Genomic DNA, 4,578 nt, shown 5'->3' on the forward strand with positions numbered 1-4,578 from the left:
CAAAACTCCCTTACCTCCCTTACATGAACACAATGAAAAAGATGATTCATTAAATCCTAGAATATTTATAACATTAGTACATTTCACACCTAAATTAGATTCTGATTTGAAGAACCATTAGAAACCAATGCAGACTTCAAATGTGTTTTGAAGACCATTCAGAATTCGATTCATGACTGCCTGTTACAAATATACCATGAGGAGGTAAGGACAGAAATTAGATAAGCTTCCTTTGTAGCTATCAGAGCTGATGACACAACAGATTTTTTCTGAACACCTGTAAATGACATATTTTTAATTGTATGGGGAGGTATTTTAGCACTTTGGGGGATTTTTCAATAAAATCAAACTACAGACAGCCTATCAGAACATATTTTAGAGCAGCTGGACATAATTCTTCAGGAAAATGGACAAAAACTGATAGCTCAGACATTTGATGGTGCAAGTATCATGAAAGGTGAAAAGGCAGGATTTTAAACAAAAATAAAATCAGGTTATAGTAATGCACAAGTATTACACAAAAAACAAGAATTTTTTCTCTATCATTTTAGCTTTACCAACATTATTTTCAAAATTGCTGCAGTGTGTATCCCTTCTCAAGATGCACATGGACATCAGCAGTCCACATCCAACATTTAGAAGATGGAACTTCAAAGTTTAGAAAAATACCTTACTGAAATTCAGTCAACATCAGATACAGAACAGATCACTATAGATATAATATGAATTCTAAAATACCTGAATGACAGTAATCTCAAGTTTTGTTTAGAACTTTTACATTGTATTATGTCTCATGTTGAAATAATTTAGAACTAAATGCAGTCACAAGAAATTAGTGGATTTAAGGTAAATGAATATATAACAAATTTCAAAACTACTATTTTGTAATTAAGCAACTCAAAGCACTTTGAGAATCCTTCAAAGACACTTATGGCATAAACTACAAAAGTGTTTGCATGTGTGTTGCTATAACCGACAGATATCCTTTCACTAAACACTCAGAAGCTGCTAAATTATTCAACAAGAAATGCTTCACTAGTTTTAAGAATAAACATCCCACAAAAGATATAGTACCAACCACTAAAGGATATCCCATGACTGACAAAGAAAAACATGAAACTGAGGTAAAAATATCCTATTGTAAGTATGAAATTCATGAATATAGCAGATTAAATGGGTGGGTGAAATTTATCTTGGAAAATAAACTGTTATGAAACTGAAAATATCCTCTTGATAGTTCCAGTGACTATATCAGAGGCAGAACACTGTTTTTCAACACTGAAAACAATAAAAACTTTTCTAAGAAGCGCTATGAATTTGGAAACATTAAATGCACTATCAGTGATTTCCAGGGAGAAAAATTTCCTCATTTGCCAACCAGAGGTGAAGAAAAAAGTTTTTGATATTTCAATGCAAACTAAAACAAGAAGAATGTAAACATTTTTAAATGAATAGATCAACCATGAATTGTAACAATTTAGGTTAAACTAGTAAATATTTTGTCTTTTGTACGCTAACACTTGGTTTAAGAATTGTGAGAGAAGTTTATGTAAATGGAAGATATCTGGAAACACCAGAAGGTTTCAGAGTGATTATGTAGTGGTAAGACTAAGATTTTGGAAGAAGATTGTAAACTGTAGGACATTTCCAGGGGCAGACCTGGACTCTGACTACAATTCATTGGATATGAACTGTACATTAAAATTGAAGAAATTGCAAAAAGGTAGGAAATTACGGAGATGGAACGTGAATAAGTTGGAAGAAACAGAGGTTATTGAGACTGACTGAAACAGGGGAAAGGAATACAGTAGAAGGGAATGAGTAGCTTTCAGAGATGAAACTGTGAAGCCAGTAGAGGATCAAATAGCTAAAAAGATAAGGCCATGTTGAATTTAATTGATGAAAGGAGGAAATATAAAAATGCAGCAAATGAAACAGGCAAAAGGGATTACAAACATCTAAAAAATGAGACTGACAGGAAGTGCAAAATGGCTGAGCAGGGATGGCTAGAGGACAAATGTAAGGATACAGAAGCATATATAACTAAGGGGGTGATAGGTACCACCTATAGCAAAAGTAAAGAGATTTTTAGAGAAAAGAGAAGGAAACCAGTACTAAGCAAAGAAAGGAAAGCTGAAGGTGAAAGGAATATATCAAGGGTCTTTACTAGGGAGATGAAGTATTATAGAGATGCAAGAGGATGCAGATGTAGATGAGATGGGAAAGAACAATTTGACAGAGCACTGAAAGAAATGAGTTGAAATAACATCCTTAGAGTAGATGCCATTCTGTCAGAACTACTGATATCCTTGGGAGAGCCAGCCAAGACAAAATAGTTCCACCTGGTGTGTAAGATGTGTGAGACAGGTGAAATGCCCTAACACTTCAAAAAGAATGTAGTAACTGCAATTCCAAGGAAAGATGCTAACAGATGTGAATATTACTGAACTAACAGTTTAATAAGTTACAGACGCCAAATACTAACACTAATTATTTGCAGAAGAATGGAGAAATTGGTAAAAACTGACCTTGGGGAAGATCAGTTTGGATTCCAGAGAAAAGTAGAAACACACAACACAAAACTGACCCTGTAGCTTTTCTTAGAAGATAGGTTAAGGAAAGGCAAACCTATGCTTATAGCTTTTGACAATGTGGTTAAGGAAAGGCAAACCTATGCTTATAGCTTTTGACAATGTTAATGGGAATACACTCTTCTGAATTCTGAAAGTATCAAGGGTGAAATATAGGGAGGAAAAGGTTACATACAACTTGGACAGGAAACAGACAGCAATTATAAAAGTCAAGGGACATGAAAGGAAAGCAGTGCTTGAAAAGAGAGTGAGTATGGGAAGCAGTGTTGTGCCTTCTGAAGAAGAGAAATTTGTGAGCATCAAATACTGATGTAAGTGTTAGGAGATCTTTCCTGGTGATATTTGTCTGGAGTGTAGCCTTGTATGTAAGTGAACATGGACAATAAACTGTTCAGTCAAGAAGAGATAGACACTTCTGAAATGTGATGCTACAAGAGAATGCTAAAGATTAGATGGATAGATCACATAACCAATAAGGAGGTACTGATAAGAATTGGAGGGGGGGGGGGGTGGGGGGGGGGGGGAAGAATTTTGTGACGTGACTTGACTAAAAGAAGTGATTAGTTGATAGGGTACATTCTGAGTCATCAAGGGATGACCAGGAGGGTATTGTAAAGTAAGTTTAAGAGATTAAGGCTTGTTCCCAACAAATAAGTAGGATTCACAGCCACATATGAAGTAGCTCACTGAAACACACTAGCCGGCCGCTGTGGCCAAAGGGTTCTAGGCGCTTCAGTCCGGAACCACATGACTGCTACAGTCGCAGGTTCGAATCCTGCCTCGGGCATGGATGTGTGTGATGTGCTTAGGTTAGTTAGGTTTAAGTGGTTCTAAGTTCTAGGGGACTAATGACCTCAGATGTTAAATCCCATAGTGCTCAGAGCCATTTTTGAAATACACTATCGTTATACAATTTAATAAAAAAGGGGATAGATCTGATGCTAACAACTACTGCTCAGTCTCACTTCTGACAGCTTGAAAAAGTAAGAGTATCATCACATATTTGTTAAAATGAAGTACAAACAAAATGTCAGTTTGGTTTTCAGAAAGGCTTTTCAACAGAAAATGCTATATATGCTTTCACTGATCAAATATTAAATGCATTGAATAACCAAACATCATCCATTGGGATATTTTGTGATCTCTCAAAGGCTTTTGATTGTGTGAATCATAAAATTCTTCTTGATAAGCTTAAGCACTGTGGTATGAGTGGGACAGTGCACAAATGGTTTAAATTATTCTTAACTGGAAGAATGCAGAAGGTTGAAATTAACAGTAAACATAGTCTGCAAAAACCAGCAGAGTCCTCTAACTGGGGAAGTATCAAGAACGGTGTCCCACAGGGTTCAGTTTTGGGTCCCTTATTGTTCTTAATAGATATTAACAATTTGCCACTCTACAGTCATGAAGATGCAAAGCTAGTTCTTTCTGCTGATGATACAAGTATAGTAATCACACCCAACAAACAAGAATCAGCTGAGGAAATTGTGAATCATGTCTTTCAGAAAATGTCTTTCTCTGCAAATGCACTCTCACTAAATTTTGAGAAAACACAATTTTTACAATTCTGTACAGTAAATGGCACCACACCATTGGTAAACATAGACTATGGACAGAAGTCTGTTGCTAAGGCAGAATACTCAAAATTTCTGGGTGTGTGCATTGATGAGAAATTGAACTACAAGAAATAAACTGATGATCTGCTGAAACAGGTAGGTTCAAGTACTTGTTACTGCAAATTTTGGTGATAAACATATCAGTAAATTAGCCTGCTATGCCCATTTTCATTCACTGCTTTCATATGGTATCATATTCTGGGGCAATTCATCAGTAAGATAGAAAGTATTCACTGCACAAAAGTGTGTAATCAGAATAATAGCTGGAGACCACCCAAGATCACCTTGCAGATGTTTATTTAAGGAAATTGGGATGTTCACAGTAGCTTCACAATATATGTACATTCACTTATGAAATTTGTCATTAATAA

At 35.7% G+C, this 4,578-nt stretch overlaps 1 pseudogene; it reads left to right on the plus strand.

The window, feature by feature from the left end:
* The first annotated feature begins 642 nt into the window (after positions 1 to 642).
* On the plus strand, positions 643 to 1,437 carry LOC126176414 (uncharacterized; annotated as a pseudogene).
* The last annotated feature ends 3,141 nt before the right edge of the window (positions 1,438 to 4,578 follow it).

Source organism: Schistocerca cancellata, chromosome 1, assembly GCF_023864275.1.
Source record: "Schistocerca cancellata isolate TAMUIC-IGC-003103 chromosome 1, iqSchCanc2.1, whole genome shotgun sequence".
In the NCBI taxonomy this organism is placed as follows: Eukaryota; Metazoa; Arthropoda; class Insecta; order Orthoptera; family Acrididae; genus Schistocerca; species Schistocerca cancellata.